This window comes from Pelodiscus sinensis, chromosome 4, assembly GCF_052426305.1.
Source record: "Pelodiscus sinensis isolate ZL-2025 chromosome 4, ASM5242630v1, whole genome shotgun sequence".
NCBI classification, from domain to species: domain Eukaryota; kingdom Metazoa; phylum Chordata; order Testudines; family Trionychidae; genus Pelodiscus; species Pelodiscus sinensis.
This window is the reverse complement of record NC_143055.1, coordinates 28,301,486-28,323,075: the sequence shown is the minus strand read 5'-3', so window position 1 is coordinate 28,323,075 and position 21,590 is coordinate 28,301,486.

Below are 21,590 nucleotides of genomic sequence, written 5' to 3'. Positions count from 1 at the left end.
GTGCAAAGTATTCCATTGAGGAAGAATGAAATGCACAACTAAAAATGAGTAATAACTGTCCAAAACCATTAGCACTTATGTCAGCAAATTTTCCATTAGCACTTATGTCAGCAAATTTTTTGTTGTTCGGGGATGTTAAAAAACCTCCCCTCTTGATTGGCATAAGTTTTGCTGGCATAAGCGCCTGTGTACACAGAAAATAAGACAAAAGGGTGACCGCCTGATAAGTATTTCAGAATCTTGAGGGCTATTATAAAGAGGATGGTGGTCAGTTATTCTCCATATTCACTGAAGGTAGGACAAGAAGTAATCGGCTTGATCTGCAGCAAGTGTGATTTAGGTTAGATATTAGGAAATACTTTCAGCTATAAATTTAATTAAGCTTTGGAATAGCCTTCCTGGGGATTTCATGGAATCCCTAGCACAAAAAGTTTTAAAAACAAGCTGGACAAACACCTGTCAGGAATGATCTAGATATATTTGTTCCTGCCACAACATGGGGGAAAGGACTTGATGATTTCTCAATGTCACTTCCAGCCCTACATTTCTGTGATTCTGTTTAAAGGCCCAATTATCCCCCCAGGTCTACTCATGTAAAATGGCAGTGACTCCGCTGAGGTCAGTGGGCTGGTGTAAACTCATTATCAGACAAAGCCAGATCAGGCCTTTTACAGTAAGAGCAATTAGTAGCTAATTGGTTTAGAAAAAAATGAATTAATGACTAAAATATATGTGGAAGGCACTATAAGCAGTAAATGCACCAAACATTTACTATCTCAAATAAAATTAAAATAAATAAATAAAAAGTGATAAATATATTTTGGAGGAAAGACAGTATAAAGAAGCATATATCAAATGTAAGTATTCTGCATGTGAGTGTTTATTTGGTTTTCTGAAATATATCTGAACAGTTGTTCATGGTATCTTGTGTAGCATCTCCTAATGTAGGCTGTACTGATCAATTGCAAGCTTCCTGCACTCAGATCTCATCTATACTGTATAAGCAATTGCAGGGCTCCAGATTTTGCTGTTGGGATGATAATCCAATAGGGATATGGGCAAACACCTGTATTCTTTTTTTAGACTCTACCAAACATTTGCTGAATAGCTGTCCAAAATATAGACGGGATAAAGATTTATAAATTCCACAGAAAAATAAAATAAAAACATACAGTCTCCTTCAGTTACCACACTGATTTTTTTCTTGATATTTGATTATGTATTCCATGGAAGAACAGAAAGTTAAGCTGTTCTTTGAATGAAGTGAATGTCTGTAAAATGGAAAAGAAGACTGTGTGAAAACTGTTCAACAACAGTAGGAGGCTATGTCTAGACTGTGGTGTTTTTCGGAAAAAGATATGCAAATCATGAACTGCAATTTGCATTCCTTTTTCTGATTTTTTTTTAAGAGGCTTTTCCAAAATTTGGCCCATCTACAGGGATGCCAAAAGAACATACCCATTTTTTTGGAAACTTTTACGAAAAAGCGGATGCGTTCCCTAGATGTGGCAGAGTTTTTCCGGGATACCATAGGTATCCCCGAAAAACTCTGCAGTCTAGGCATAGCTGAAGACATGGCCATAAAATGAGTGATTTGATCTGTTTTAAACTATATAAATATTTCAAATTGGATGTGGTAAAGTACACTATAAACTTACAATAAACATGTAAAGCAAACCAGAAAGAGAGACAACACAGATACCAAAGAAACCAGAATAAAATCTCTAAGAAGTTTTCTGTCATAGCCACAGTGAATTACTCATGTAATTCCTTTTAGCACAGAGAAGGATAACTAAATTTCAACTTGGAACTCTTGCCATTCATTTTTGTACTGTGACCTCAATAGTCTGTTTGATTGCCAGCCTGTCTGAGGTACAAAAAGCAAAGCAGTGGGAAATGACACAACAGAAATCAAATGGCATGAGTCATCTCATATTTTTTTAAAGTCTCCTTTATGTTCCTAATATAATTCTGATGGTAGTAGAACTGAAGTTAATGAACAGTAGTAAAAGGTTCCAATGCAGCTATGTCAGTAGATTCACGTCCCTGTTTGCAACTGCAGCTCTGCAGAATTTAGCCAAGGTCTCTTTGAACAGTTTTCAAATGAGGTTATGCTGTATGAGAATTACACAGCTCATATAGGGAGCCTACAGGGATGTAGTACCATATATAAATGCTGTTGTTTAATTTTGATTTCCTCATTAATAATTAAAATGGTAGGGTCTAATACACTTAGAGAGTCACTCATACCCCCTCCCCTCACACTTAGTCCAGTATCAAATATTTACAAGGTTAGACATGGTGAGGGACAGGAATGCTGTGATATTTCCCTCTGGTTCGTCCATGGTTTCTTTTACTCTGATTGCTAAGAGCAACCATCTCCTTCTTCCTCTCAAGGGTGAACAGACATTCAAAAGCAGAAGAGAAAAACACATTCAGATTAGTTTCTGGGCTGTGCGGCAGGAGGCATTGCTTATATGTAATTGCTTGGTTTCATTATTCATGGGCCAACAGTGAAGTGCTTAGACAAAAATAAAATAAATAAACTACCATCGGTGGTGGGGGGCGGCGGGCAGGAGACACTACAGGGAAGGTATCCAAGATTCCGCTCAGTAAAATACTTGGTAATAACTTATGAAAATTTAATTTCCTGAAAGAGGAAATACCAAGCATCCACTTAATTTGTGTGTGTTTGTTCTGTCATATGCAATCCATGTAAGAAAAACAATAGGGGATCAATTCCTTTCTCATGAGAATCACATGAGAAAGTGTAGCTTTTGGTTTCGGAGGCTACTGCTGGAAATTAAACACTGTAGACATGTTCAAACTCACTTTAATTACTCGCTTGACTCTAAATCCCTCCAAAGCCATGTACCAGGGTGATCTTGATGGTCTCTGACTATATAGCAGATGGGATATGAGGATGGGAATTAAGAGCACATGGTTCTATTTTCAGCTTTGTTATTGACTTTCTGTTTAGTCACAGGAAAGGTGTGCGCGCCTGCTGTGTGCCTCAGTTTCCCAGTTTGTAAAACAGAGTTAAAGAAACTTACCCTCCTTTGTCAAACATTTCTGATCTAACAAGGGCTGGGATTTTCAAAGGAGACTAAGATGTGTGGATAGGGGAGACTAACCCCCTTATTTGCCTTTGAAAATAGTAGCCAAGACTCTTTTTCACATACATCACTAGATAAATGCGTGCCCAGCACTCTAAATATTACCGCCCAGTCCTTAAGGTGAGGCTATCAAATAGTCAGTTAGGGTGTGTTTACACTACAAAGTTAATTCGAACTAACAGCCGTTAGTTCTAATTAACTTTCATAGTGGCAATACAAGCAAACTGCTATTTCGAATTTAATTAATTTGAATTTAATAGCGGAGCGCTTAATTCGAACTAGGAAAACCTCATTCTACGAGGAGTAACGCCTAGTTCGAATTAAGTAGTTCGAATTAAGGGCTGTGTAGTCACTTAATTCAAACTAGTTGGAGACTAGCCCTTCCCAGCTTGCCCTGGTGGCCACTCTGGGCCAAACCAGGGAAACTCTTCTGCCTCCTCCCGGCCCCGAAGCCCTTAAAGGGGCATGGTCTGGCTACTGTGCTTGTGCCAGTTGCAAGCCTGCCAGCACCCAGCCAGCAGACCCTGCACATGGCATGGGATGAGCCAGCCACCCGCTGCCACCGAGCCCTCCACCTCTTCCCAGGACCAGGCTGGCGTCTCACAGGAGCCTGCCCAGGGCCTCAAGAGGCAGGCGCCCACTTGGTCTAGTGAGGAGATCACTGACCTCATCGAGGTTGGGGGAGAGGCCTCCAATGTCCATGATCTCCACACTAGCCACAGGAACGCAGCCGTCCATAGCCTCATGGCTGCCAGCCAGGCCACCAGAGGCCACATGAGGACCCGGGAGCAGGTCCGCAGCAAAATCAAAGACCTGCGGCAGGCCTACTCCAGGGCCTCCCAGCCAGGGGCCGACCCAGAGGTCTGCTCTCATTACGAGACCCTGGACTGCATCCTGGAGGCTCACACAGTCCATGCCCCCCAGGTGGTGATTGACCCCTGGGGAGAGGGCCCCATCCCTGACACGGAGGAGTAGGAGGAGGATGCCGATAGCCCGGAACCTGTGGGGAGCCTGCCCAGGACCCCCGAGGCATCCCACAGAGCACATTGGCTGTGTCGTCCGAGGCCAGGGAGGGCTCCACATGTGAGTGCCATCATGCTCCCCTTATGTGTATGGGGGGGTGGAGAGGTAGCCCAGGGACCGTGCACCTGGGCCTTGCCCATCATGGAGCAGCAGCTGGGTGTCATGCAGGGTCCCTGGCCTGTACCGCACATACCGACCTCGTCTTGCAGAGGGGGCTGGGTTTTACCCACTGTGTCCCCAGGGAGAACTGACCACTGCTCTTGTTTCACCACAGCCGCAGCACCTGGGCCAGCAGGAGCACCCACAGCCTGGAGGACTACCAGCAGCGGCACCTGCGGCTACTGGAGCAGAAACTCCTCACGCAGGACCACTGGGTCCAAGCTGTGACAGTGGAGCTTGGAGGCGCTGGAGGAGCAGGGCCGTGCCCTCCGTGGCCACCTCCAGACCTTGGTGGACAGGTTCCTACCTCCTCCTGCTCCAGCCTCTGCAGCTGCCCCAGCTCTCGCTCCTCCTCCCACTCCAGCTTTCCCTCCCACTTTCTCCGCACCATCCCATCTCTCCTGCCCCACCCGCCACAACCACCCCCCGTGACATCCCCGCACCTGAGGTGCTGCCAGATGGGAGAGCCAGCAGGACCCCCAACCCAAAGCTTTCCCTTCCCTTCCTCCCCTTCCACCCCCTTCCAGCTCCCTCCTCCCAGGTTTCCCCCTCCCCTCTCCCACCCTCATTCCTCCCTCCCCCCACCCCAGTTATGTACAGTAAAGAGAGGTTTTTTTTGGCAAAACAGGTGTTTTTATTTGACATTAGGAAGGTGGGTTAGGGAGGGGAAAGGGGAAGGAGGAGAGGGTGGAAGAAGGCCCCAGTGGGGCATTCAGGGAGAGGTCATTCCTCCTCCACCTGGAAGCTCTCCCGCAGGGCTTCCCAGATCTAGATGGCCCCCCGCTGGGCCTCCCGGATGGTGGTGGTGCGGGGCTGAGCTTACTGGTCAGCCATGTGGTCGGCCTCAGCCATCCAGGCTGGCAGGAAAGCCTCCCCCTTCTCACATATTGTGCAGCACAGAACATGCTGCTACTACGGGAGGGATATTGTGCTCGGCGAGGTCAAGGCAGGTGAGGAGGCACCTAAAGTGTGCTTTCCGTTGGCCAAAGGCCCCCTCAACCAAAGTGCGGGTCCTGGTGAGCCTGGCATTGAAGGCCTGCCAGGAGGGGTTGAGGTGCCCCGTGTACGGCTTCATGAGCCAGGGCTGTAGGGGGTAGGCCACATCCCCCACCAGGCAAACGGGCATGTCCATGTCCCCGACCCTGATGTGGTGGTCAGAGAAGAAGGTCCTGGTGTGCAGCCTCTGGCACACGGAGGAGTTCCGAAACACCCTGGCATCATGTGCCTTGCCGGACCAGCTCACATTTATGTCCGTGAACTGGCCCCAGTGGTAAGACACGGCCTGCAGGAGGACAGAAAAGTACTCCTTCCGGTTGATGTACTGGGAGGCCTGGTGTTCCGTGGCACAGATGGGGTTGTGCATCCCGTCGATGCCCCCCCCACAGTTGGGGAAGCCGAGAGCGCCGAACCCCTGGATGACTGCATCCGGGTCGGCTGGCGGACCACCCTGAGGAGTAGCACCCGGTTGATTGTCTTGACCACCTGCAGAGAGACACAGCAAACTGTGAATCACTGAAGTGCCCGGGTGGCTGGGAGTGTTCATTCCCTGGCACTGCCCTGTGCCCCACTCCCGGAAGCAACCCCCGCTGCGATCCTGACTGCCATGGACGGTGTGTAGAACGGCCGGGACAGACCGAACCCTTCCTTGCGGGGCACTTTCATCTCCTCCCACCCTATTTTCCCTGGGGCGACCCATCCCCTTCTTGCAGCCCTCCTTTCCCCCAGCTCAGTGGCCAGTGAGTGCCCTACCTGCATGAGCACTGCTCCGACGGTGGATTTCCCAACGCCGAACAAGTTCCCGATGGATCGGTAGCTGTCCGGTGTGGAGATCTTCCATAGGGCGATGGCCACACGGTTCTGGAGGGGGATGGCGGGCCTCATGCGAGTGTCCCATCGACGCAGAGCAGGGGCGAGCCACTCGCAGAGTTCTTCATCCTGAAGTTCTGAGTCCACTGTTGGTCTCCGCAGCGCTCCAGGACGATGCAGTCCCACCAGTCGCTGCTGGTGTCCAGACGCCAGATGCAGCAGGGCACGCTGGCGTTCAGGCACTGCTGCGGGTCCTCCATGGCCCCCAGGGAGGCCACGGGGAAAGGCAGGGGGCTGACGTGCACCAGATGGTGCTGGGCAGCCTCTGGCCATTACTGGCAGGCTTGCAACAGCAAGTCCAAAAACTGGAGCAGAATGCCCAGGCGAGCTCTGGCTCCATGGTGCCAACTGAGGCGGCGTCCCCAATGGGAACCACCGACACAGGCAGGTGGAGAGGAAAACACTTTGCTGTTCCTCGGCGAGGTAGGCAAGCAGGCGAAAAAGCTGAGAACCGGCTATCCGGGGGGGGGGGGAGGAGGTTCCCTTTAAGCACGAGCGTCAGATAGTCTTAGACAGCAGCCACAGAAAACAACTACTGACCTGATGCCCTGCCGGAACTGGTTTCAGCTGCCCTTAAATGCGACCCAGTGCCCAATCAGTATGGACGCGCTATTTTGAATTAGCAAAACACTAATGCAAATTAGTTTTTGGTCTAGATTAACTAATTCAAAATAAATTAGTTTGAATTAGCACTGTAGTGTAGACATACCCTTAAAGAGCAGATACATCTGCTCAGTCTGTGATAGGCAGACTGAAGGAGGGTAATAGTATAACAGAGCACTGTTCCCATGTGCAAGGGAACATTGGTGTTAATGATGTGGATATAACACAGTGAAACACTGGAGGGTAGACCATATTCAAAATTACTGGCTAAATCCTAGGTGTGCCGATATAGTGCTTGGCTGTGTCTACACTGGCACCCTTTTCCGGAAAAGGGATGCTAATGAGACACTTCGGAATTGCAAATTCTGCTGGGGATTTAAATATCCCCCGCGGCATTTGCATGAACATGGATGCCGCTTTTTTCCGGCTCGGGGTTTTGCCGGAGAAAAGCGCCAGTCTAGACGGGATCTTGTGGAAAATAAGCCCTTTTCCGGAAGATCCCTTATTCCTACTTTCAAGTAGGCTCCACTTTCAAGTAGGAATAAGGGATCTTCCGGAAAAGGGCTTATTTTCCGCAAGATCCCGTCTAGACTGGCGCTTTTCTCTGGCAAAACCCCGAGCCGGAAAAAAGCGGCAGCCATGTTCATGCAAATGCCGCGGGGGATTTAAATATCCCCCGCAGAATTTGCAATTCTGAAGTGTCTCATTAGCATCCCTTTTACGGAAAAGAGTGCCAGTGCAGACACAGCCCTTGTGACAGTCAGAGTAGGAATATCGGTTGCACTACCTTTCCATCTGGCTGCAGTAGCCAAACTGGCTCACAGCCCATGTTAGAGTAGCCTCAAGGCTGATCTAACTTGCAGTGGTGGATAATAGATGGCTCTGGGAAAAGGTGCAGCTGATGAATACAGGGCTCAAATTCATGTACCTCTGTCCTTCAAGTTAATGTACTCCTAGCTTGTACAAACTGAACTGCAGGGTTACATTTGTAAACCAACTTATACAATGTCTTCTGAGTCATAATGTTAAAAATTTTTTCCCTGAAGGTCAGAAATGGTTTGGATTTTATTCAAAGTTTTAGCAAAATGTTAAGCCCTTTCTTACTATAACTGAACCGATGCAGCCTACGTTAACTGGAAGATATTGCCTTTTAATAAATAAATAATTGTTTGTACTCTTGTAACACCTCTCCTCTAAAGATAATAGATAAGCCATAACTTTCATTAATTTGAGCCTTGTGGCACACCTTTCAGATAGGTATTTATTGTAACTCTTTTAGAGATGGGGAAACTCAAGTATCAAATTGTTAAGTGACTTGCCTAAATTCAAACAGTGAATTCATGCAGTACCAAGAAAAGAAGCCAGAAATTCTGGCAGTGTCCCTTATTCTAAATACTAAAACCTGCGACATCACCATTAGGAGGTCACTAATAAATATTTGTTTTGTAAAACATTGAATAACACTGCTCTTTACAAAAACAAAGGTGCATTACTGTCTCTTTAATAATTGCATGACACTGTCCAATTGCACAGAACCATAGGGGCTTCAGGAAAGAGAGAGAATTTGGCAGCAAAGTTACCAGAAGCCTGTTTTCTTGCAGTTCTGTAACTTAGCCAGTGATTGTGGACCCTTACAACACACACTTCCATAAGCCTAATGATTTCTGGAGGGTGCTTGGGTTTAGTGCCCTTTTACAAAATGTTGAGACTTCTATCCCTGTTATTTTTTTAAATTGAAATAAGGTTTCTAAAATGTTAATTTCTGAGAGTGGGTTTAAAAGGTTTCACAGAATAAAGATGTCAGTTGGGGAATGCAAACAACTCACATTGTGCTAGCATTTTTAATGTTATATTAGCGACTCTATAAATCACTAATACAATATGAATGTCACTAATATGATAGAGATTATCCAAAACTGCTGACACTGGCAGTCTCCAAGGGAACATTTCTTTGTGATCAGCTTTTGTTGGGCCTTTCTCAAAGCTTTTCTGTAGCCTTCAACTCACACAGGTCAGGGCATCTGCCAAAAGAGTGTATTTCTTGCTGTTTATGTAGTGCAACAAGCAACCATTTAGCTTGGGGGCAAGAATGTAAATCCTAATGTGTTTGATTTGCAATGCCATGATGGCACCTTTTCCATCAGCAACAAAGCCCTCTTCTAGTTCAGTTTACTCAGCAGGGGTCAAAAAGCTGGATAATCCCATCAGTTTCAGCTGCTAAACCTGTTGCAGATATTTAATATCAAATGACAGTGCCACCATTTTAAACTATTTTCTTGGTAGTTCTTTAAAAAAAGTCTGAGATCACTGACCCAGCACGAAACAACACATACATTAACAAATGCTTAACCTTAGTTTTGGCCCAAGCTGTCACAATTTACATGCTTGATCTTAGAAGAATTTGGCTTTTGTAATTAGGTATGGAAAACCCTAAGGCTTCCATACAAGTAAAAATTACCATAACAATGAAATGCCTTCAGTATATGAAATTACAAAGTTCAGAAAAGTTTTGATTTGTTGACCTGTAATAATATTGTTTTAAGATTTCATGTACCGTTGTGCATCTGTTTTTAGTAACTCTTCTACATTTGATTGCAAATCGGTGCCATTGTTTGAATCCTAGATTTCATTTTGAAGAACAAATTGAGGTTTATTTGGTTTTTAAATAACACCTGAAGGAAACAATAACTTTCTTGTATTCAACATAGGTTCTTGTACTGCCCTTATCACGGTAGTACCTGAGGACCTTCTAGTAGCATATTCTGTGACATTTCAACATCTACCACGTGTGGTTCACATTCTCTCTAAGCGGAAATTGAGGGAACTGTATTGTTTTAATTGTGTCTTTAAAATACATTGTGGATAAAATTCACTTCATCAGATGAGTTGGAGTGGAAATAACAGAATTCAAGATTTATATAACAACAAAAGCAGTTACCTGTCAATTGTAGGACCCATGTTAATGAAGATAATTCATTTGATGTGAAAATGCAAATGTCAAAGGCAGGGGAAATTGTATAGTTTGGACCTCCCTGGTCTGGCACTCTCAGGACCTAACCAGTCCTGGACAAGAGAGTTTTCCAGACCAAGCAAGGTTTGGAAGGGAGCACCAGCCTCCACCTGGGTTCCTCTCCCCAGTCACCAGCGTTCTTCTTCCCAGCCTTCTGGCCCTGCAAGCTGCAGCAACCCTGTTGGAATTCCTTGTGGTCCTGCTGGCATCATATCACAGCACTGGATCCTCTGTCACAGCACTGGAGCCCCCAGTAAACTCTGCCATCCCACTGGAGTTCCCAGGAGTGGGCTTCTGTACCTTGTGAGCTCCGGCTTCTCCACTGGCTTCCTTGCCCCACTGGCTGTGGGCTCTGGTACCCCATGGGCTCTACTGCCTGGATCCAAGCCACTGGCAACCTCTGATGTTGGGGCTCTCTAGTCCCGCAACATCTGTGGTCCTTCTGGACCACAGATATTGCCAGAACAAAAAGTCCCAGACCACAGAGGTTCAGCATATAGTGCCTTAACCAGTTAATATCTTTATTCAGATCCAGACTGACAGTGTCATATTTGTAAATTAATTCTAGTTCAGTAGGCTCTCTCTAAGATTGGATTGTAAAATTCCTTTTGAGAAAAGTGGCTACTTTTAAATCCATGATTATGTGTCCATGTGGGTTTAAATATTCCCCTACAGGCTTATGTCTGTTACCATTTCTGATATCTGATATATGTCCATTTATTGTTTGTCACATTGACTGTCCAGTCGTGTATTTCTATTAATTTTTGAGACTAGAAGTTCAAGGAAGTGTGTTTTTCACTTGAAGGAGAAGATGTTGAGATTTCTGGGAGTTCCGGTCAGAGTTCATTCTGTAATCTGAGATCAGCCATTGAAAAAGCTCTGTCACATATACAGATGGTTAAAAAGTTCCCTTATTATAAGGGACCTTTGAGAAGTTTTTACTGGCCCCAGTCCTCACCCCAGAAATGTAGGTGATCTTTTAGATATCTTAGAAGAGGTACCAAATCAAGCTGACTGAAACTTGACATTTCTAGCTCACGGGCAATTCTACCTTTGGAAATTAGGTTTTGGTCTGATATGGAACTCTTTTGAACTTTAACACAAATTGGAAATTAAAAAAACAAAAACAAAAACCAAAACACACAACCCTATTTGGGAAACAGTGATAGTGTAGCAGAGGAACAGAAATATATTCCTCAGTTACCATTGAGAAATTGAAATGATTCTCATCAGTTTCATGACTATTAATAGTGGCAGCGAAACTGACAGTCATGTGGATTTTATTCAGCAGTGACCAGTGCTTCTAGGGACTGTGGCAGCCCTGTCCCAGAGCATGGATCTGGGACATTTGCCCTGGACTTCTAGGGCCTTGGTTCTGTGACAGAGAACCTGGAAGCTCTGAAAGCCTGGCTTGTGCTGGGGCTTCCAGGATTGATGGTCTCTGCTTCAATAAACCTGGAAGCCATGAGGGTCTCCAGGGCTGTCAGGCTTCCAGCTCCATGGCAAGAAGCCTGAAAGCCTTTGCATGGCAAGGCTGCCCCAGAACCATGGACCATGGAATTCCAGGGATCCCCAGACTTCAGGTAACACTGGCCTACAATTTTTTAGAAGTTGTCTGCTTCAGAGATAAAATGTACTATTTATTATGTATTTTGATGTGCTCAAAAATTAATAGAAACACATGACTGGACAGTCAAATATGACAATTAAAACAACTGATTGGCTACTGTTTCCAAGATATTTAAGTTTTTACATTTTACATCTATGTATATTGTGTAGAAAGTAGAGTTTTAATCATAAATTGTAAACCTAGGTCTTTTCATGTGTTTATGGTTGCTTTACATGATAATATTTCACCTGTCCTGTTTATGTAAAACTTTAAAAATCAGCAAAAGGGTTAGATAAATAAAATGTATTATGAAACAAAAGGCAAAAAACTATTATGTACATAGTTTAGTCCTATTCAGTGTCTACTCGGCGCTTCTTGGCTTGTCTCTTGTATTCATTAAATGGAGCGTCTCTTGTCACTGTCCAGCAATAGTCTGCAAGCATTGATGGGCTCCATTTGCCCTGATAGCATTTCTCCATTGTTGCAATGTCCTAGTGAAATCGCTTGCCGTACTCGTTGCTCACTGCTCCGCAGTTCAGTGGAAAAAAATCTAGATGAGAGTGCAAAAAATGTATCTTTAGTGACATGTTGCAACCAAGGCTTTTGTATGCCTTGAGGAGGTTTTCCACCAACAACTTGTAGTTGTCTGCCTTGTTGTTTCCGAGAAAATTTATTGCCACTAACTGGAAGGCTTTCCATGCCGTCTTTTCCTTGCCACGCAGTGCATGGTCAAATGCATCATCTCGAAGAAGTTCACGAATCTGAGGACCAACAAAGACACCTTCCTTTATCTTAGCTTCACTTAGCCTTGGAAATTTTCCACGGAGGTACTTGAAAGCTGCTTGTGTTTTGTCCATGGCCTTGACAAAGTTGTTCATCAGACCCAGCTTGATGTGTAAGGGTGGTAACAAAATCTTCCTTGATTCAACAAGTGGTGGATGCTGAACACTTTTCCTCCCAGGCTCCAATGACTGTCGGAGTGGCCAATCTATCTTGATGTAGTGGGAATCTCTTGCACGACTATCCCATTCGCAGAGAAAACAGCAGTACTTTGTGTATCCAGTCTGCAGACCAAGCAAGAGAGCAACAACCTTCAAATAGCCACAAAGCTGCCACTGATGTTTGCCATAGTTTATGCATCTCAAAAGTTGTTTCATGTTGTCATAGGTTCCTTCAAATGGACTGCATGACCAACTGGAATTGATGGCAAAACATTGCCATTATGCAGCAAAACATTCATGACTTCTAGGAATAACATGATGCAATTCATATCACGTATGACGCAATACCAGCTTCAGATTGCATCATTCATTGTTTTGCCTAAAAAGCAAGTACTGTCCAAACCCAGTCATAGATTTATTCATAGATCCAGTCAAAGATGTATTTTAGTCATTTCGGGTTTAAATTGAGATCTTTTCCCTTTATAACTCACTTATCCTCCGCCATTCGCAAGTCAAGGGTCGTACATACGGACCCAATAGCATATCTTGAAAACTAGAGTCAATCAACAATTTTAAGCATCATTTTCGTTCTCAGTGACCCAGAAGTAGTAAAGTTTGACTACATTTATTTCAGAAGCATTTTGTCTGTAGAGCAGTGTCTCCACAGTGAGGGCGGATGGCATGGTGGGACTTCTTACAGCCATGGATCCTGGAAAGTCAGGGTTCCAGCAGGCAAGCTGGCAGGAAACCATGCAGTCTTTCAATGGAAACCTGCCTGTGATTCAAAAAAAAGTTCATACAACCTGAAACATTCCTGCAAAATATTTTGGGTTTGATGAACTGGTGTTTTCTGGTGGAATTATGTAATTGAAAAACTTCTGTCAACTCTTCTTTTGTTAGAATCTAAATAGGTGCAATGATCATATGGAGAGAAATATCACGGTCCAAATACAGAACTGATGTGGGTGATAGTACATCATTTTCTTCAGTATAACGGCGGTGGTAGTGTAGACGTACTTGTAAGCATGAAATGTAATAGTATGTACATGTATGGCCGAACTGAGCCCTGGTGAAACTCTACTGAAGTCAAAAATTACAGAAGAGCTGAATTTGGCCATGAGCACATTTAATACTATCTATAATGCTTTCAATTATTGTCTAGGTAATGCCTGTTGGGAGTGAAAAACCTAGGTCTTTAATAGCAAATTAGACATGTGTGTTTAGAGATGGTAAATATAAAGCATGCAGAATTGTTAACAGAAAATCTCAAAGCCTATGTCTTGCTTTATAACATTTTTTTTAAAAAAAACACCTCACATGTTCATAATAAACCGCAAGGCACACACATCCTATGTATGCCACAGAACATAATTTTTCATTTCCTGCTTTCAGCCCTTCTTATAGAAAACAGGCTGGTTTATTTAGTTCTGCATCAGGCCTGTTATTAACACATTGACAATCTCTCTGTGCACCTGCAATAGAAAAATGCATGGCATGGCTTCGTCCTAGGGAAAAAATGGATATTTACAGAGGCAATACCATCAGCTAGGATGAACATGTGTGCTTCTTTCCAAGTACTAGCTATATTATTGAGAGAGTTTGTGTACAGCACAAACTTCATATACTTATGCAAATAAATATGCTAATGTAAGGAAGGAAGGAAAAGAGAAATATCTAATAGCACTTTTCAATACTTAAAAAGGGGACTGAAGGAAAGAAAGGCCTCAAATACACATATTTTCCCACTAAATAGCATTCTCCACATCCTAGTTATTTACATTCTCACTATCTTTTTCTTAAAAAAAAAAAAGACATCTGTGTTTTTCAAGGGCCAGTCAGACTAGATCAGCATTCTTTGCTGCTTACATATGCCACATATACATTAAACAGGAGGTATGGTGAAAGACTCACCCTCTTCCAAAGGGTGAGCTACCTCTATATCATTGACTCTCAGGGGAAATGAGAGACTAAGCCCAGGAGCAATCACATCTAGGAGTGTTGCAATATAGCTAAACCACTTTGAACACTTGATTCCTCTCCCAGTTTCCTCAAGGGTCACAATGAGGAGGTAAGTGCAGGAAAGTTGTCTTAGAGATTTGCTGCTGTTATGTATGTCTTTAGGCAGCGAGAGCAAAAGGCTTTTTGTCTGTTTAAAATAAAAGTGAGAAATGTATATTATATGATGGCAGTTGAAGAATAATTTAGGAAAAAGGTGAGAGGAGTAAGTTTAAAATCATATATAAGGGGAAAATGGGACTCTATGCAAAATCACAGGCTAGTCAGTGCCTTCTAATTTGACAAACTCCAATTCTGTAAACAGTCTCCTCTTTTTATTTTGCCCTTTGTGATTAATAGCCTAATATTAGTGGGCCAAATTCAGAGTAAGTAACTTATCCCTTCTTCCAGCCTTTTCAGTGCATACATCCACAGCTTAGATTCACTTCTGAACTTGGGCCATCATATAAAAGAAGACTAGTGTACCTGCTGTCCCTGAAGAATCAACATCTTATATGTGGAACTATTTCAACCTTGATATGCCAGGTATATAACCAAGGACAATTATTAATATAGCTGCACAGAGGCTGCAGACTAGTGGAGCAATAAGCAGCAATAATGCTGAACATTACTAGTGGTTCATTAATTTCTGCCATCTCCCACCAGATAAAATTTTAAAAGGCCAAGACTTCTTATATAGCCAACAATAACTATACTTGCAGTACATGTGACCACATGAATCTAATCTCAGATAAAGTTATGTCTACACTCCAGAGTCCTTAGTTATGCAGTGGGTGCTGCATCTAAGGCTATGTCTACATTATAGGGTTTTTGTGCAAAAATGGCTGTTTTTGTGCAAAAATCCACAGAGCATCCACACCTCAAGTGCTTTTTTACACAAGTAAATTTACAGTAAATCAAAAGAACAGAGGGTTTTTTCTGTGTAGGTATTCCTCTTTCTACAAGGAATAACTCCTGTTTGCGCAAGAGTCCTTGTGAAAAATGAGTATGTGGACAGGCAACAAGGGGGTTTTGCACAAAAAGAATCGAAAAAAGCACAGGTACTCTGGTGGCTATTCTGTGAATAGCAATCAGTGCTTTTTTTCAAGAGAGAATCCATGCAGTCTGGACGCTCTCTTGTGCAAAAGTGCATCACTTTTGCAATGTACTTTTGTAGTGTGGACATGCTCTTGTGCAGGAAGTTTTTGCAGAATATCTCTTCTGCAAAAAGCTTCTTGCGCAAGAAGCCTACAGTGTAGACATGCCTACGAGGACAAAAAGGAAGAAAGCCCCCATCTACCTGGTGTGAATGACTATTATTAGAAAGGGTCAGAAAATGGTCTCTCCTCCCCCCCGCCCACTTACCATTTAAATAAAAATAAGAAAAAATGCTTTTTAGTTAAAAAAATATTTTCATTTGCAAATGGCGCTGTTGTTCATTTACCAATTGATTTGTAGTTGAGACACCTGGCTGGAGACTATTTCCCAGGATTCACCATAGTCTCTCTTCATGAAGGAAAACATTTGTATAATGAGTAACATTTGTAACATTTGTATAACAAGCCAGGCTTCATGAACTGGGCTTGTTTAGTTTGGAAAAAAGAAGATTAAGGGGGGACATGATAGCGGTTTTCAAATATCTAAAAGGGTGTCACAAGGAGGAAGGAGAAAATTTGTTCCTCTTGGTTTCTGAGGACAGGACAAGGAGTAATGGGCTTAAAGTGCAGCAGGGGAGGTTTAGATTGGACATTAGGAAAAAATTCCTAACTGTCAGGGTGGTCAAATATTGGAATAAATTGCCAAGGGAGGTGGTGGAATCTCCCTCTCTGGAGATATTTAAGAACAGGTTAGATAGACATCTGTCAGGGATGGTGTAGACGGAGCTTGATCCTGCCTTGAGGGCGGGGGGCTGGACTCGATGACCTCTCGAGGTCCCTTCCAGTCCTATTATTCTATGATTCTATGATAATGGGAATCCCTTGTTGTGATGCAACATGTGAGAGGTAATCTGGATGGAGAGTCCAATTTATAGAGGTAATGCATCAGGATATATGAATGGAGATATTCTTATTTGGGGAAGGAGGGCTCTGGTTTTTCAATGAAAAAAAAATTTCCAGGAAAAATAAACTGTGTTAATGAAAAAAAATTGTTTTGTTGAAAACCCAACTTTTGAACAAAAATTAGCTTTGACAGACAAACTTTAACCAGCCCATTTTAACCTATTTATGTTGGTTTGGGGAATCATCTTAATTGTGGATGAAACTCCATTAATAACTGGATATTTATCCTTCCTATATTCCTAAAGTCTTTTTGTTTCTGGTTAGTTATACCACCAGGCTATGTCTAGACTACACCTTTCTGTCGACAGAGAAACGAAGGTTAGGCATGTCGAAATTGCTAAGAAAGTAGGGATTGAAATATCCTGCACTTCATTAGCATAAACATGACCACCGCTTTTTTCAAAATGGAGCTTTTTCGGAAAAAAACAACAGTCTAGATGCGGATCTGTCGAAAATAAACCCTTTTTTGACAGATCCTGTATTCCTCAAAAAATGAGGTTTACAGGATCTGTCGAAAAAGGGTTTATTTTCGACAGATCCACATCTAGACTGCTGTTTTTTTTTGAAAAAGCTCCATTTTGAAAAAAGTGGCGGCCATGTTTATGCTAATGAAATGCAGGATATCTAAATCCCTGCTTCATTAGCAATTTCGACGTGCCTAATCTTCATCTCTCTGTCGACAGAAAGGTGTAGTCTAGACATGACCCCAGTGAGAAATGTGGATGTTCCAGAAATAATTTTTCCTTTGATTTACACCCCATGCAAACTCACTGATGGCTGCATTGGAGTTGCAAAGAGTGTAAATTGGAGAATTCCCTCCCATCAGTATTCTGAATTTGCTTTGTTGTAAGGAAAACATGGTGGGTGAGGTGATACCTTTTATTATCTAATTATCCTGGGACTGACAGCATCAGCTATATCACATAGGGACAATGCTGACCTAGCTCAAAGCATAACTCATGGTAATGGAGTAAAATGGGAGCTTTGGAAAGCAAAGGTCCAGATTAGAGATGGCCAAACCAATTTGGATCTCAAAATGACAAAGGCTAAAAGGGAAAATGAGGTGTTTATTTTGCCAGTCTTGAATCAAAAATTTTTTCTGAGGTTTTTCTGAAATGTTTGGATCATTTTTTCTTACTCCAATTTGCTGTCTGGGACAAGAAAAAGATGTTGCAAAATACTGTAAGAAAGACTTTCCACACTATTTGTGACGAGGACGTGGAAGCATTGGGAGTGTTCCAAGGTAGCCAGTTCTCACTAGAATTCTAGTCCAAATTTCAGACTCAGGAGGTCCAGATAAGCTATGGATAAAGCATCCAAAATGAAGCAGAACCTCAATCCTTTTGAGATCCATCCATCCATAACCTATGGCATAATTAGGAAGCAACATTTTTTTTATGCTGCCATAGTTTTCCTTTACTAAGCTTGCAATTTACTATTGACTTCTTTGATATGTTGTTTTGAAAAGTGAGCCAGTTCACCAAACTCTAAGCTCCCCTAGCTCTGGGTTTTGTTTATTGTGATTAGATTAAGCCTAAAAATATTTCCACTTTTCAAGATATTTTATATCCACTGCTTTTCTGTGCAAAACAATCAGGTGGAATTTGATTATTGTGAGCAGTTGAATATTGATTCACATTTAGTTGAAAGCAATAGAGCACAGAGGAAACCTTCAGTATAATATGGTTGCTTCTAGGGAATTCTACATAGCCTTGGTTTGTAATCACCCATTTTGTAAAGTATACGTCACATCAGGTGTGCATTATGTTAAAACTGTACTCCTCTCAGGAGTTCATCATCCCAAAATTCACTCTGAATGTCTTTTACTTTGATAACCAATGAGAAAAGGCATTATAGCATATAGCAGGGGTCTCCAACCTTTTTAAGTATAAGATCACTTTTTGAATTTAAGTGTAATCCAGGATCAACCCAAACACCCTTTCCCCATCTCCTTCCCACTCCTTCTCTGAGGCCCCATCGCTGCTCACTCCATGTCTATCCTCCCTGCCCCATCCTTACTCTCTTTTATCAGTCTAGGGGCAGGGGCTTGGGGTGCATCAGGGGTTCAGAACTGAGGCCGGGGTTTGGAATGCTGGCTCCAGCTGGGCACCACTTACCAGAGCTGGCTTCTGGGTGGTGGTACAGGGGGCTAGGCAGGCTTACCCTTATCCTGGCCCTGTATCATTCCCAAAGTCGCCAGCAAACTCTTTCCATACCTGTCCCCCCCCCTGCTTTGTGGAGATGGGGTACAGGGTGGAGGGAGGGACACACTGACATCATCACCCTCTCCTCTTTTTCCTGTGTGCTGCACAGCAAGCAGAAGGTGAGGGTGAGGGGCACCTCCAAGGCGGAGGGCAGGAGCAGCACAGCAGTGCTGAAAGGGATAGATGAAGTGCCAGAACCTGATAGCCTCCCAGCCAAACCTCTCAGGATCACCTATCAAAGGTTCCAAGTTCTACCAGTAGATCCCGATCTACTGGTTGGTGATCACTGGTATATAACAACATTTACTGTTGTCATGAAGGGATATTTGAATAGATCTTGTTGGAAGATTTGGGTCTAACCATTTTTCCATCAGGAGTTGCAGTTTGACCAATCTGAATTTTTTAGTGATTTATATCAATTTCAATTACATTTAATTTTGAAAAAAAATAAGAAAATGTTGAATCCTGTTTTGACATTTTTCAATGGAACCTTTGAATTATTTCAAAATCACTTTTCCTTTCAAAATTTAATTTATTTTCTATGCATGTATTTTAAATGGTAAAAATTTTAACAAACCATTTGGAATGAACCAATACACAATGTTTTTATTGACCGGAAATAATTATTTTTCTGGATTTTGTTTTGTGAAAAAGTTTTGGCTTTTTTTGGCCTGATCTGAGACCAAACATGTCAAAATTTAAAAATTGTTCCCAGGACAAACCAATTTTCTGACCAGCCCAAACCAGCAGGGCTGACCCCAGTGACCTAACTCAGTTACGATAACAACAAGATCTATAGCTGCAACCCAATACACAACACTTATCACCCCTGCTCTACCCCGCTCTGCCCCCATTCCACTCCTTCCTCCAAGTGTCCATGCCCATTTGCCTCTTCTCTGCCTCCTCCCGCAGGTGCCACATCCCTGCTTCTCCTCCTTTTTCTCCCTCCTGGAAAGTCCCAAACGGCTTGAAACAGCTGTTCGTGGTTGGTGAGTGGCGCTGGGAGGGAGGGAGGGAGAGGAGATGAGCAGCAGTAGAGCTGCCTGTAGTTGTAAGTCACTGGGGGAAGGGCAGAACTTGGCTTTTGGTAGGTGCTGAACACCTTCTAATTTTTCCCCATAAGTGCTCCAGCCCAAGAGCACCCACAGAGTCAGCACCGATGAAGCAGAGCCCAGACTGTATGACCATTTCCTTCTGATTTGTAAAATCAGAAGATGGTCTGTACTCCACTTTTTAGTGTCAATCTCAGAATGAATTTGCAGTGATATCAGTTTTTATTAGTGTTAATTACTAGCAATGAACTGTATGGTTTCGTAAATTGTTATGCTGCTGTTATTCAAGATATCATTATACTTCTATCTTAAATATAAGATATTTTAACATTTCCTTTCATTTATGATAAGATGTTGTAACATGTTTCCTTTAATTCAATCAAAGCAAAGCACTGCTTCATTTAAATCATATTTATCACAGCTGTATGGTAATATCCATCTAGTTCTCAACAAATTGTAGAACCCTGTGAAATTGCTTGCACTCCTGATAAATTTGCACCTTTGACCACCTCCCCTAAACTCTGCCCTTTGTTCATTGATCCATTTCCACTGGGACTGCTGCTCACATTCCAAACTGCTGGACAGCTTCAAACAGCTACCATTAATCCCCCAAAAACCTCACTAGAGAAATGTTTTCTTTTTTCCATAGTAATGTGCAATTTCTCTCATTGCTATTTAGATTCACGGTAACAAAGGGAGCTGGGATTTATAGGTGAAGGGATATATTAAACAAACAAGCAAAATAAAGGAGCAAGAGCACTTTACCAACACTAAACATTTCTAAAATATTTTTCTGTAAAATACATGGCCTGTACAAAACAATGAATGATGCAGCCAAACCAAATTCTTTCTGATAAAACCTTTTCACCATACAACACCATAATGTACTCTCATTCTCTTGCTACTTAATATTATTTAATGTACAGGTTCTGCTGAGAAAGCACATTGTAACTCTAGATAAAAAGAAAGCATTGCAACCTTGGCTGACAGCAAAACTAAATCTTTGCAAACTCCAGAATGTAATAGTTATATCAGTGACATTTTGCTGTGCATTTCATACCTCAGTTGTTTCTATGTGTTCAAAATCAGTTTCTCTAGTGTAACGTATCTGTAAAATACCAATATTCTACAGAACAATTCCCTGTGCTGTGGTGTGCATATAATTTCTTTACTGCTTCAATAAATATAATACAGTAGTGTAAAAAATATGAACAGCTGCAATTTTAATTTGAACATTTAAAAAACACTCCTGGCTGTATAATAAAGTCCTTTAAATCTGCAATGTTGTGGTTTGTGTTACATGTTGATGAGCAGAATATTGAAGTGCTAACTTCTACTATATATCTTGTAATGATCGTTTGGTTAATACATAGTCGAAAGGCCTGCCTGAAGAGATCTCTCTAAGAAATCCACGTGACAAAACTGGAATGTGACTGAGTTTTTTCACCTTGTTTATTTCTGTTCAGTGCCTTTTGGTTTTGTAATGATTAGTGTGTGTTCCCTTTATAGTCAAAAATATATATTGCATGACAGGTATGTACTTTTCCTCTAGCCTTGTCATTTCTGTTGGCGAGATTTTTTTGTGAGCCACTAAAGTGAGCAGGTTTCTCGCTGGCATTTAACTTCTGTGTGCATTCTTTTAGGCAGATGGGAAAGTGTTGTTTTATTATTATGACCTTTTTTTATTTTTGAGATGCGTGTGAATCACAAACAAAACTTGGAAAGAAGCAATGATGAGGAGCCCCAAAAAGTGAAAAACAGTATTTCTTCAACAACAGCAAGAACTGGTTGATTTTAGAACTTTAGATCAGGTTGAGCTCAATGTTTCTTATGTCACAAAGTAGGCACACACAAAATAGTGTGAAGCTCAGGAAAAAATCTGGTGTTCTTGCTTTTAAACAGAAGATTCAAAGATCACCTTAGTATGAGAAGCTATGCCAGAGAGATGATTT